Source organism: Procambarus clarkii, chromosome 67, assembly GCF_040958095.1.
Source record: "Procambarus clarkii isolate CNS0578487 chromosome 67, FALCON_Pclarkii_2.0, whole genome shotgun sequence".
Classification (NCBI taxonomy): domain Eukaryota; kingdom Metazoa; phylum Arthropoda; class Malacostraca; order Decapoda; family Cambaridae; genus Procambarus; species Procambarus clarkii.
In genome coordinates, this window is record NC_091216.1 from 12,288,852 (window position 1) to 12,304,696 (window position 15,845).

Below are 15,845 nucleotides of genomic sequence, written 5' to 3' on the forward strand. Positions count from 1 at the left end.
ATACCACACATAACTAAGAAAGTCTCTAAAACAGTTGGTATACTCTCCAAAATCAGATATTATGTACCTAACCCTGTTCTCATCTCTCTATATTATACACTAATCTATCCCTATCTCAACTATGGTATCTGTGCATGGGGTTCAACCACTGCAAACCACCTCAAGTCCATCATCACCCAGCAAAAATCTGCTATCAGAATAATATCAAATTCTGCTTTCAGACAACACTCAGCCCCCTTGTTTAACTCCCTAAACATGCTAAACATAATCTCACTCCATAAATTCTCTTGTGTCAACTACATTTACAAAACTCTGTTCTTAAATGCAAATCCTGCTCTGAAACTCTTCCTGGACAGATGTAATAGGACCCATTATCACCACACCAGAAATAAATATCTCTTTGATATCCCCAGAGTTAAACTTGTATAAATAAATAAATAAATAAATAAATATGTTTATTCAGGTAAGGTACATACATACAAGTAATGTTACATTAATGGATCGATATATAGATAGAGCTAGTACATACAATGCCTAAAGCCATTATTACGCAACGCGTTTCGGGCAGGAAAAACATTAATATCTAGAACTTAATACTAATTGAGCATAAAGAATAAAATGTGTTGAGAACAAATACAAATAAAGATAAAAAAAAGAGGGAACATGACTGAAAAAGCAGCACAAATACAATAGGTTGACAAACAGTGTTGATTAAAAAAAAAAAAAAATAACAGACATGGGTTGACAATAGAGGGGTAAGGTAGGTTAGTGAATTTATTAGGTAGTGTTTAGTTTTTATCTTAAACTGGTTGAGAGAGGTACAGTCTTTAACATGGTTGGGAAGATCATTCCACATTCTGGGTCCCTTGATTTGTAGAGCATTTCTAGTTTGATTAAGTCGTACTCTTGGAATATCAAAACTGTATTTATTTCTGGTGTGGTGCTCATGGGTTCTGTTACAACCTTCAATGAAGCTTTTGAGCTTATATGTATGTATTTGTAATGTATGTATGTAAACAATGTATTTATTATAATTTATCAATTCTGATAGAAATTACCTACTTAAAATTATCTGTTAGATTAAGGACCTGCCTGAAACGCTGCGCATACTAGTGGCTTTACAAGATTGTAAATACTGTACTATTCAATGTATTCTCACAACCCCAATGTACCTACTTGTATATATATAAATAAAATAAAATAAAATATTGTGATGGGTCAGTAGCTAGGGATGGGAAGGCAGGATGCAGTATGCCAAACTGAATTCGTGCGCCCCTTGAGGGACTTGAAGTAGAGGGATAGGGATCACAGGATAAGTATGGGTTGCACAAACTACTGGTAACAGGATGAGTATGGGTTGCACAATTAATTACTACAAAGTGGTTGAGTATGGGGTGCACGTAAATGAAGACTCCCAAGAAGCAAATCAGAGATCAGCCCAAGCTTCATCTTGAGGCAAAGCTCAATGCCTTAAGCCATATTGATGCTCTGTCCACAGAGCATTCTCTCTCTCAAATCATAATAGTACACTAATGGTTCCCTACACCACCCCTCAGGTGCAGCTGCAGCAGGCTTGGGTGACATGATGACTATGGGGTGCACAATAAACTAACACTCACAGAATGAGTATGGGCTGCACAATAAGCTACCTCTCACAAGATTAGTAATAAAGAAACATTAATTTTTTGGGTAGGGTGACTGAAACTCATCCTGGGGTAAAAATGTTTATTTAAATTTATTATAGTTAAATGAATTTAGTAAATTATTCCATATATTGTATTATAAGTGAATTGACACTAAACTATAAATGATACTAATAAGGTTTTAAAAATGAAAAACAGTAAAAATCCTTCATGTAAGATATGGAAGTTGAAAAGTAAATTAACTGTAAACTAAATTATAAACTGTAGACATAATATAAAGTATTATAAGTAAAATACCTATAAACTACCAAATAATAAGGTGTAAGGAACCATTTCTATTGTTTGTCCTTTTTTACCTGTTTCCTCAGGTATTTTAAAATTCCCATTCCGTTGTTACTACACTGTTTTCCTGGTGTAGTTCCCTGTGGTTCAAATTTTACTACTTGTACTTCTTGCTGTTTCTGAATGATTGCTAATGGTAGCCCTTGTTGCACCTGCGGAACTTTTTGTAAATGTTCCACCTGCGGAACTTTTTGTACTTGTTGAATTTCTTGCACCTGCGGTACTTTTTGGACTTTATGCACCTGATGCACTTGTAGCTCGTCAGGATTTTTTTCCAAGGCATTATCGCTATCACCTTCTGATCCTAATGTAAGTTTATCTGCATCAAGCTTCCTTGTGCGTGCTGGAAAAAAAATAAAAATAAAAAATAAAAAATTTTGAAATGGAAGATCCTGTGTAACAAATTTAATCAGTTACTATGATCGAGCCGCAGAAATTTTACAGGAAAGATATGGTTGGGTTGACTGCATCTATCTGGACCTAAAAGAGGCATTCAACAGAATTCCACATAAGAGTTTGTTCTGGAAACTGGAACATATTGGAGGGGTGACAGGTAAGCTTCTAACATGGATTAAAAAATTTCAAACTGATAGAAAAATGAGGGCAGTAATCAGAGGCAATGTATTGGACTGGAGAAATGTCACGAGTGGAGTACCACAGGGTTTAGTTCTGGCATTCATGGATAAATAATAAATAAATTGTTCATGATTTTTTTAGACAAAAGCTAGAATATGCAGCAGTTGTATGGTGCCCATATCTTAAGAAGTACATGTACAAACTTGAAATGATACAAAGACGTCATGGGTGTCATAGGGGCCCCAGCACACTGGTTTGCTAAAGGGCCCTTAATGCTGTCGAGACCTTATGGGCCCTTGGACCCATTACGTTAAGACATAGTGCTGTATTGGGCCACACACTTTTTGCCATATACATCAATGACAGAGATGATTGAATTGAAATTATATATATATATATATATATATATATATATATATATATATATATATATATATATATATATATATATATATATATATATATAAATATCTTTGATATCCCCAGAGTCAAAGTTATTCTGTGTAAATACTCTATGCAAATAAAGGGACCTTGTCTATGGAACTCACTCGCTAACAAATTTAAAAACTGTCCAACTTCTGCCATTTTAAAAAATAAAACCAAAAAGTACCTAAATTTTTTCTTGATAGTTTCCTAACTAGTGTATTAAACTCGCACTGTATCTTATGAAATCCAATGCCAGAATATATGTGCCTAAACCATACAACTTTTCCATTGTAATCATTGCTATCACCTTATATCATGATTGTTATATTGAATGCATATCTTACTATATTATACCTTGAAATATTCCTCAAATTATGCTACAATTTATATGTTGATAACCCTCAAATTTTACTTTAATGTACATAGTAATCTTTGTGATACTTTCTTACAATGTACCAGCCAATTTTTTTCCATTTAAGCTTTAAATTGCCTATTTAAAATTATCTGTTAGATTAAGGACCTGCCCAAAACACTATGTGTGCTAGTGGCTTTACAAGAATGTAAAAACATCAATGCTATGTACTCTCATAATCCCAGTGTGCTAACTTGTATATAAATAAATAAACAAATAGTATGTAAGTACTGTACAGCATTATTCATGTTGATTCTATACCTTATCAAGCAAGTTCAGCATAAGAAGAATACAAATGAATACAACAGATGTAGACAAACTTCAATACCTGATTTTCAATCCTTCGTAGAACCCGGCTTGCTGTATTTCGTTCTAAAGCCTTCTTGCCTTTAAGTAGAAAACGGGCTTCCTCTTCTTTCTTCATTAATTCTCTACTGTTTCGGAAGTCACACTGGCAGAACTTGCAAACATTGCTTCGGACATGCACACATTGTTTGCAGTTTGTGCATCTCCTCAAGAATTTTCCCTGAAGACCTGAAGGAAATAGTTTCTAATAAAATACTTATATTCAAATGACCTATGCTGCAAAAATTATAAGTTAAATTGTTGTTAAAATGTACTACAGTAATTAAATATATTATTTAAATTATGAAATAATCTACATTAACACTAGTGAGAGCAATGTTAAAAATTTTAGGACTGCATCTGGAAATAACTTTAATTTTGGATGTGATTAACCATGCTGTAACTCGTATAACAAAACTGAGAGGAGTTGAATCCAACAGCCTGATTGACCAGGCTGTTAATTTCAAGCGAATACTATATTATTGGAAGAAAAAAAAATTATATATATATTATATATATATATATATAAATATATATATATATATATATATATATATATATATATATATATATATATATATATATATATATATATATATATAATCAATATTGTAACTTTTTTTGTGTAATGACGTTTTCAAATAAAGTTAGATAAATATACACACATACCAAAAGAATAAGGGTGGTAGGAGAAGAAAATATGAAAGTGTTCAGTGAGGATCCACAAGGTCTTCTCTGAGTACTCTTTATTTTCTTCTCCGAGGCTATGGGTCCCTACACTTGCACCAGAGGTGGTACCCCTCATATATATATATATATATATATATATATATATATATATATATATATATATATATATATATATATATATATATATATATATATATATATATATGACAGTGTCAGATTCACCACCACCATCAAACACCACCAGCACCATACACCACCAGCATCATACACCAACAGCACCATACACCACCAGCATCATACACCACCAGCATCATACACCACCAGCATCATACACCATCAGCATCATACATCACCAGCATCATACACCATCAGCATAATACACCACCAGCATCATACACCATACACCACCAGCACCATACACCACCAGCACCATACACCACCAGCATCATACACCACCAGCACCATACACCACCAGCATCATACACCACCAGCACCATACACCACCAGCATCATACACCATCAGCATCATACACCATCAGCATCATACACCATCAGCATCATACACCATCAGCATCATACTCCACCAGAATCATACACCACCAGCATCATACACCACCAGCACCATACACCAGCATCATACACCATCAGCATCATACACCATCAGCATCATACACCATCAGCATCATACACCATCAGCATCATACTCCACCAGCACCATACACCACCAGCACCATACACCACCACCATGTCAAATGGACAGTGTTAACAAAATTATTCCCACATACTCCGTCACTATGTGATGGAGTACACATAGAACAGGGGACTGTAACAAATGTTCTAGCATAAAACTTTGTACAGTTTAGTAATTCCTTACCATTTGATGTACTAGGTAGATCCATGTTTGGTGAAGTTTTATAGCTGGAGCTGGAAGATCCTGTCGAGATGACTTCTTCAAAGAGAATAGCTTCAACACATTGTGTCTTGAGTCTTCCAGTACTTGGCCTACAGTTACCAGATCTGATTTACAGAAACTAGTGAACTATGGAGATAAGATTGTTAATAATATACTTTTTTTGAGATTCATATGACTTGCAGCTTAAAAACCAACCTTATTTTAAAATAGTACACTAAAGTACATAGCAAATTGCGAAATTCGTAGTTTTTTAACTACTTTAAAGCTAAATTCTCAAGCTTTGAAAATAAGCACAATTTGCTATTTTAAGCGGAATCTGGCAACTCTGATTTAGCATGTAAACATTGACTTGCATTCACAATGTAGTTATTTATTTTTCAACAATTTAAAACGAGTTATGAAAATACACACATTGGTACATTATTGCAAAGGCACTATACTATATATATATATATATAAATTGTTGCAAGTCGAGCAACAAATGTTTTACATTGAACAACAAATGAGATTGGAAAAGCAGTATTGCCAAAATAGACCCCAGACACACCCTGTGGGTAGTAATGGACCCCCATACCGACCCTATGAGGGGTAGTGGACCCCATAATAACACTATGGGCGATAGTGGACACTATACAAACACTATGGGCGGTAGTTGACTTCATAGAGACCCTGTGGGCGGTAAGGGACCCCCTATCGACCCTGTGGGCGGCAGTGGACCCCCTATCGATCCTGTGGGCGGCAGTGGACCCCCTACCGACCCTGTGGGCGGCAGTGGACCCCTACCGAACGTGTGGGCGGCAGTGGACCCCCTACCGACCCTGTGGGCGGCAGTGGACCCCCTATCGATCCTGTGGGCGGTAGTGGACCCCCCCCATATCGACCCTGTGGGCGGCAGTGAACCCCCTATCGATCCTGTGGGCGGCAGTGGACCCCCTACCGACCCAGTGGGTGGCAGTGGACCCCCTGCCGACCCTGTGGGCGGTAGTGGACCCCTACCGACCCTGTGGACGGTAGTTGACTTCATAGCGACCCTGTGGGCGGTAGTGGACCCCATACCGACCCTGTGGGTGGCGGTGGACCCCATACCGACTCTGTGGGCGGCAGTGAACCCTATATACTAATCCTGTGGGCGATACTGTACCCTATAGTCATCCTGTGGGGGCAATGGATGCCATACATATCCAGTGGGTGTTATTGTACCCCATACTTATTCTGTGGGTGGTTGGAGCCCCATACCCATCCTGTGGGTTATAGTGGACCCCATACTCATCCTGTGGGTGGTATTGGACCCCATACCTATCCTGTGGGTGGTTGTGAGCCCATACCCATCCTGTCGGTGGTAGTGGACGCAATACACATCCAGTGGATGGTATTGGATCCCATACCCTTCCTGTGGGTGGAAGTGATCCCCATACCATTCCTGTGGGTGGATGTGACCCCCATACTCATCCTGCGGGTGTTATTGGACCCCTTACCCACCTAACAGGTGGTAGTGGACCCTATACTAATCCTATAGTTTCCAATAATCCACACCATACCATCCTGTTTGCAGTAGTTTACCCTATATACATTCCAACATAACATCGTTTTCTGTTAGCGTTCCTACAAAACATTCTTTAAAGATTTCTAAAGCACAAACTATGGTATATAATATTGATTGGTGAAGCACTTATTCTATGTAATAATTTATTGTGCTTATTATAATTTACTAAGAACAACTAATATTTCTCAAAACAAAACTACGAGCCTTCAATAGGATGTAGCTGATCTGTAATATTATAAGAGCATGGACAATAGTAGGTGAATTTCACAACCCATGTGGGACCTGAAAACTACAATTTTCGTTATAATTGAACCAATCACGACTATTCAGCTATCTACGTTGATGGACGAGTACTGTGAGACGTAAATTGGTACGTGAGGAAGAGTTTGAGCCTTGGTAAAAAAGTTAACTGGGAATATATCACATATGTACTAAATCACATTCCACATATTGACTTTAAGCACTAGTCATATATGTACTGTCTTGTGTGAGAACGGGTTGCCTAGTTATACCTGGTGGACTAACCTGCTGTACTATAAGATAAGGAACCTTTTCAATGTATGTAGTTAATACTGTAGTTTGATTGGCTGCATATATATAAATATAAACCCCCCCTAATGTGTAGAGGATCGATTTGTGAGATTGAGATTATTGCAGAAATACAGTCCACTTATCATTATACAAATTGCTATCGAAGTATATAAATTAACGTAAATATAAATTCATATAAATTAAATAAATATAAATCTCACAGGTCGGTTCCCACAAAATGGACAGAGAAAAAGATCTAGGAGTTGATATCACACCAAACCTGTCTCCTGAAGCCCACATAAAAAGAATTACGTCTGTGGCATATGCGAGGCTGGCTAACATCAGAACAGCCTCCAAGGAACCTGTGTAAGGAATCATTCAGAATCTTGTATATCACATATGTAAGACCAATCCTGGAGTATGCGGCCCCAGCATGGAGCTCGTACCTTGTCAAGCACAAGACGAAGCTGGAAAAAGTCCAGAGGTATGCCACTAGACTAATCCCAGAACTAAGAGGCATGAGTTACGAGGAAAGACTGCGGGAAATGCACCTTTCGACACTGGAAGACAGAAGAGTAAGGGGAGACATGACCACTACCTACAAAATCTTTAGGGGAATCGACATGGTAGACAAGGATAAAGTATTCAACACTTGTGGAACGCGAACAAGGGGACACAGGTGGAAACTGAGTACCCTCATGAGCCACAGGGACGTTAGAAAGAACTTTTTCAGTGTCAGAGTAGTTAACAGGAGGAATGCATTAGGCAATGATGTAGTTGAGGCTGACTCCATACACAGTTTCAAATGTAGATATGATAGGGCCCAGTAGGCGCAGGAATCTGTACACCAGTTGATTGACAGCTGAGAGGCGGGACCAAAGAGCCAAAGCTCAACCCCCACAAACATAAATAGGTGAGTACAAATAGGTGAGTACACACACACACACACACTCGCACCCAGAAAGCAGCCCGTAACAGCTGTCTAACTCCCAGGTACCTATTTACAGCTAGGTAACAGGTGCATCAGGGTGAAAGAAACTCTGCTCATTTGTTTTTCCGTCAGTGCTGGTGATCGAACCCCGATCTCCAGGTCCACGAGTCTAAAGCGCTGTCCACTCAGCCAGCAGCTCCTGTGGGGAAATCTGGCTCCAGTATAATACTAAGAAAATGTATAATTATGTGAATGTAAATTAATGATAAATTCTAAGATAGCTCGAAGGACCAGAATGAGTAATTAAATGAGAAAATCAGTGGCTTATAGATCTATGATTATATAAATAAATTCTATTAATTAAGCAATGACTGTAAAGTATATAATTCTAGAGCCAGCCTCCCATGACACATTTTGGGGGGGTATTCTATAAGATTAATCTATGTGGAACATATATTATGCAATAATAATAATAAGTATAATATGCACACACATAGATAATGATTAAAATATGTAATGCAAAAAATACTACTGCAATGTGAAGATTAATAATGCATAAATGGCAGTATCAGATATATAGGTATATGTATACAGACTGAATAATAAGGTACTATCTACAATGAAAACTGATTATGTCTCAGCTGTGACCGGGGACGTAGATGCAGTCCACTGTACGTCAGGCTGGAAACAGTTTGAGATAGTGTTACTTGGCACACGTGAGGGTATGGCGTCCTCAGGGTGTTGCACCATGCTGCAATAATGATAATTCCGTAATTTCCACCTCCAAACTAGTATTCACACACATATACGGCAATATCTAAATATTTGGAGGGGAAAGAGCTACACTTACATGATATTATTTTTACGCCCGCATCATAACGACATGGCACCTACATGATCTTATTTAAGAGCTCGTTAAATAAAACAAATGAGGTAAAAATGCCTGCCGAACTGGTGTCCGTGATTCTGGTAAGCTGCGTCCTCAATCTAACGTCTATAGATGTAGAGATATCTTCAGGATGGTAAGATTTGTCGGACCGCTACGGAGCACCACTTGTTGATTGCAAATATGGCGAGAGTCCACTTCTTCCTCCTTCCCCAAAGTCGCGCATGCGCAATAGCTCGCCGTGAGGATTCGAGCATAAATTATATTTATTTATTAACGTTAAATAGGGAAGAGGGCGTGTATGAACACTCTTGATGATTTAGATAAATACTTTATGTGGTGATGTTTAATTCTCACAGTGCACGTCAGTTAATGTAGACGGCACAAATAAAACAATACGGGCTTGGTGGTGGAAATGATGTTGGATTCTGATGTGATTTACTGGAACAGCGATTAAGCTGGGTAAAGAAATTCCAGTAAACTATTGTATACTAAAAGTAAACCTATTACTAAATTATTATTCCTAATAAAGAAAAGTAAATGGTTACATTGGTGTTAGATCTACAGGTATGTGGAAATTTTATCCCCCCGTGCGTGGCTGACGCAACACTACACAATTCTAGGAGAAATTACATGATGTTCCACAAACTAATACAGTAAATTCTATAATACTAAACTACGTATTAGTAGTGTTAGATAATTATTACGCTTAATACAGGAAATATATCCTGTTGTATTAAGGATTATTATATGAACATTAGATGTGCATGAAGCGTAATACAGGAAATACATCCTGTTGTATTGGGGATGAGATGGGATGGAACCTGGGACCACAGGATCATGTGCCCAGCGTGCTATCCTCTCGGCCACCGTCTCCCACCATGTGTGTGTGTGTTAAGATGGCTGGGGTTAATGATTTTAATATAATATTTATGAATCTTTAGCAAGATATAAGTTAATGCGAGACCTCATTATGCCGCCTGTGACGTCACACACACACCCCTGATGGATATTTAGGAAGAGTTAATGAGGTATGGAGGATTACCCGCAAATGTGGGTAAACGGCAATACTTGAGTGCTTGTGAAGAGGTGTGTTACAGCTGGCCCAGAGACACTTCAAGTTGTTACACGACCAAAGACCATATTCACTCCAAACAACTTCCACCTATGGGCTACTCATGCCCGTGCCACCTCTTGTGGTGACTTAATCTTCATCAATCAATCAATCGGTGTTGCAGGACGCGTTATTACTGAGAACCATATTTTCCAAATAGATATATCTGCTGTTTGCTGAAGATTTCAACGCGGTATTGTGTCATAATATTTTTTGCGGGGGGGGGGGGGCTTGGAGATGTTAATGCTCAAAGAGTAATTAAGACAATTATGGGTCCAGACTCTGAGATATCTTTAATATCAGAGTTTGTGATATCAGACTCTGTGACTTATGTGATAAGGAGAGAGACGGTTTCATTCATTCTTATGCTCAATAATGGATCTTTTAAGTATCTATTTAAGAAATATTATATACAAATAAAATCTCTTTGGCTAGGATATAACAATATGTCTCACAATTTAATCAGTCTTCACTAAAAAGAATTGGAACAAATAAGCCGTTGGGCGAAGAGTGCAATGATTGATTAATTTTTTCAGGGATATTCCTGCACGAGGCCCTAAGCCTCTGGCTCACTAAGTGTTGCTTGTTTCTGTTTTACTTGGGTGGAGTATGAGTATTTATGACTCGTATGGTCGCTTCAGTAAGATTTTGTCTCATGTGTTTAACAACTTTTGTTCTATTGCATCTAAGTTGAAATCCTAATGGGTTTGTAACTGTGCACTGTGTTAGATAATGTTCAAGTGGTCTGTCGGGCCTTTCTCCACAGTGCTGACATTTCCTCTCATCTTCCGGAACCTGTAAGTCGATTTCCCATGCACCTGGGTATCCAAGCCTGATGCGATGTAAGTGTACTTCTGTTGTTCTACTGCTCCCTTTCATTAAACTAAGTGGTTCATTGTTGGTTGAATTCTTGTACCAACCCACAGATCCTGATGTTGCAACTGTCGTGTTGTGGTCAATGTACATCTTTTGCATTGCTCTGTTTCTAATTACTTTCTTAATCAGTGATAGACTCTGGTATGTAAATGTCTACATTTCTTCTCTTAGTTGCAAGTTTTGCAGCTTCGTCTGCAATGTCATTTCCTATTATTCCCACATGACTTGGCTCCCAGTTGATAAGTATCCGACGGCCTTGACGTTTGAGTGTTTGCATTAATGATATGACATTTGTGATCAGATGGATGTTATCACGTATGTGTTCTTGTTGCAATGTTTCAATGGCAGTTCTCGAATCTGTATGTATGATAACATGTTGTCGGTGTTCAGCAAAAGCATGTTCGAAAGCCTTTTGAATGGCTAACATCTCTGTTTGTAAAGTTGAACACCCGTTTGAGAGTCTCCAACTATTTACAGAGTTTCCTGGCTTAACTGCAGCTCCGGTTTCTTGTCCCTGCTGGTCTACTGATCCATCTGTGAAGTATGTGAAGCGGTCAGATGCCAAGCTTGTTTCTGTTTGCATCTGTGCAATATTATGTAGAAGATGAGGATTAGTCTGGTTCTTTTTTCCTTCAAGAACCATAATCTTAAAGTCTGCTGGCGTAGTTTTCCAAGGGGCTTGCATAACAAAATCTGCATGTATTAAGTCGACACCCTTCTCAGTGACTGTATTTGTTATATTGAATGTATTGATGGTGTTTATTGCACAATGGGTCTACCTATTGGTATTGGAGGCTCTTCTGTCCCGAGTCAGTGCTTCAGTGATAATATCTTTAAGTGAACAGATTCTAGATCTAGTCAATATCTTGGTCAGCATGCACACAGCAATCCCTTTTACCCATATTTCAATTGACGTTAGTTTGGTTTCTATTCTTAGGTTCAGTATTTTAGTCCATCTGGGAGCTCCTGTTATGACTCACATTGCATAATTTTGAATAACCTCAATGTTTGCCCACTGACCAGGAGAAAGAGTGAGTAGGGCAACTAGGGAACAAACGGTGGTTGAAATGAATAGGTATAAAAGGGGGGGGGGGGTAACAAGAAACGTCGTCTTCTCTTCAATTTCTAGTGTGTGGTTTAGTCAACAATAGATTAGTTTATAAGTTATTTAAGAAAGACTTGGGCAATTACAAGGGTGAAAATTTTGCTCTATTTTCTTGCTTTTTATGATAGGCCTTTTGCAATATTTATTATGTTTCTTAGTGACAGTTAATGATTGGTTCAATATGGGTGGAAATAAAAAGGAGATATTGAGCAGATCTTCATTCACTTGTATATTCAATAAGTAATTTTTAACTAGCTATGTGGCTGAAACAAGCAATCATTGTAAATGGAACTGTAAATGCAATAAAGCCTATAATAACTAATCAATGAAAATGGGACTAAATATGAATTCATTGAAATTGGACTGATGGAGGAAAAATTAAGACTGGTTGATGACGTCATTGAACATTAGGGATGACTAGAACTTCACGTTACCGAGGTAACTAAATTTAGGGAAGGGAAGGGAGTGGAACGGGCGGGTTAAAAGAAAGGCAGTGTGTGGGCGGGTACAAGGGAAGGCGGTGTGGGCGGGAACAAGGGAAGGCGGTGTGGGCGGGTACAAGGGAAGGCAGTGTACTCACCTAGTTGTGTTTGCGGGGGTTGAGCTCTGGCTCTTTGGTCCCACCTCTCAACCATCAATCAACAGGTGTACAGATTCCTGAGCCTATCAGACTCTGTCATATCTACATTTGAAACTGTGTATGGAGTCAGCCTCCACCACATCACCCCCTAATGCATTCCATTTGTCAACCACTCTGACACTAAAAAAGTTCTTTCTAATATCTCTGTGGCTCATTTGGGCACTCAGTTTCCACCTGTGTCCCCTTGTGCGTGTTGCCCTTGTGTTAAATAGACTGTCTTTATCTACCCTATCAATTCCCTTCAGAATCTTGAATGTGGTGATCATGTCCCCCCTAACTCTTCTGTCTTCCAGCGAAGTGAGGTTTAATTCCCGTAGTCTCTCCTCGTAGCTCATACCTCTCAGCTCGGGTACTAGTCTGGTGGCAAACCTTTGAACCTTTTCCAGTTTAGTCTTATCCTTGACTAGATATGGACTCCATGCTGGGGCTGCATACTCCAGGATTGGCCTGACATATGTGGTATACAAAGTTCTGAATGATTCTTTACACAAGTTTCTGAATGCCGTTCGTATGTTGGCCAGCCTGGCATATGCCGCTGATGTTATCCGCTTGATATGTGCTGCAGGAGACAGGTCTGGCGTGATATCAACCCCCAAGTCTTTTTCCTTCTCTGACTCCTGAAGAATTTCCTCTCCCAGATGATACCTTGTATCTGGCCTCCTGCTCCCTACACCTATCTTCATTACATTACATTTGGTTGGGTTAAACTCTAACAACCATTTGTTCGACCATTCCTTCAGCTTGTCTAGGTCTTCTTGAAGCCTCAAACAGTCCTCTTCTGTTTTAATCCTTCTCATAATTTTAGCATCGTCCGCAAACATTGAGAGAAATGAATCGATTCCCTCCGGGAGATCATTTACATATATCAGAAACAAGATAGGACCGAGTACAGAGCCCTGTGGGACTCCACTGGTGACTTCACGCCAATCGGAGGTCTCACCCCTCACCGTAACTCTCTGCTTCCTATTGCTTAGATACTCCCTTATCCACTGGAGCACCTTACCAGCTACACCTGCCTGTCTTTCCAGCTTATGTACCAGCCTCTTATGCGGCACTGTGTCAAAGGCTTTCCGACAATCCAAGAAAATGCAGTCCGCCCAGCCCTCTCTTTCTTGCTTAATCTGTGTCACCTGATCGTAGAATTCTATCAAGCCTGTAAGGCAAGATTTACCCTCCCTGAACCCATGTTGGTGATTTGTCACGAAGTCCCTTCTCTCCAGATGTGTTACCAGGTTTTTTCTCACGATCTTCTCCATCACCTTGCATGGTATACAAGTCAAGGACACTGGCCTGTAGTTCAGTGCCTCTTGTCTGTCGCCCTTTTTGTATATTGGGACCACATTCGCCGTCTTCCATATTTCTGGTAGGTCTCCCATCTTCAGTGACTTACTATACACTATGGAGAGTGGCAAGCAAAGTGCCTCTGCACACTCTTTCAGTACCCATGGTGAGATCCCATCTGGACCAACAGCCTTTCTAACATCCAGATCCAGCAGTTGTCTCTTGACCTCCTCTCTCGTAATTTCGAACTCTTCCATGGCCGCCTGGTTTACCTCCCTTTCTCCTAGCACAGTGACCTCTCCCTGTTCTATTGTGAAGACCTCCTGGAACCTCTTGTTGAGTTCCTCACACACCTCTCTGTCATTCTCTGTATACCTGTCCTCGCCTGTTCGAAGTTTCAATACCTGTTCTTTCACTGTTGTTTTCCTTCTGATGTGACTGTGGAGTAGCTTTGGTTCGGTCTTGGCTTTGTTTGCTATATCATTTTCAAAATTTTTTTCTGCTTCTCTTCTCACCCTGACGTACTCATTCCTGGTTCTCTGGTATCTCTCTCTGCTTTCTGGTGTTCTGTTATTCCGGAAGTTCCTCCACGCCTTTTTGTTCAGTTTCTTTGCTTCCATACATGCCCTATTATACCATGGATTCTTCTGTTGCTTCTCGGATTTTTCCCTTTGGACCGGGATGAACCTGTTTACTGCTGTTTACTATTGGGTAACATAGTCCATCATACCCTGGACAGACTTGTCTCTGAGGTCTGTGTCCCAAGGTATTTCACTTAGGAAACTTCTCATCTGTTCATAATTCCCCTTTCGGTATGCCAGCCTTTTGATTCCTAGTTCTTTTTGGGGGGAGATAAGTCCTAGCTCTACCAGGTACTCAAAGTTCAATACACTGTGGTCACTCATTCCCAAGGGCGCTTCCATCTTAACTTCCCTTATATCCCACTCATTTAGGGTAAATATCAAATCAAGCATTGCTGGTTCATCTTCTCCTCTCATTCTTGTTGGTTCTTTGATGTGCTGGCTTAGAAAGTTTCTTGTTGCCACCTCCAGCAGCTTAGCTCTCCATGTTTCTGGTCCTCCATGCGGGTCTCTGTTCTTCCAATCTATATTCCCATGGTTGAAGTCTCACATAATTAGTAGTCCAGATCCATTCCTGCTAGCAACAGAAGCTGCTCTTTCTATTAAGTTAATGGTGGCCATGTTGTTTCTATCATATTCCTGTCTAGGTCTTCTGTCATTTGGTGGTGGATTATATATGACTACGACTATAATTTTTTTCCCTCCATTTGTTACAGTACCTGCTATGTAGTCACTGAAACCTTCACAGCCCTGAATATCCATCTCCTCAAAATCCCAGCCTTTTCTTACCAGCAGAGCTACACCACCCCCACCTCTTCCTTCCCTCTCTTTCCTCATAACATAATAGTCCTGTGGGAACACTGCATTTGTTATCGTTTTCGTGATCTTTGTTTCTGTGAGGGCTATTATGTCTGGGTTTTCCTCTAGTACCAGTTCTCCAAGCTCATTTGCTTTATTTGTAATTCCATCTATGTTAGTGTACATCGCTTTGAGGCTCACTTTCTTCTGTC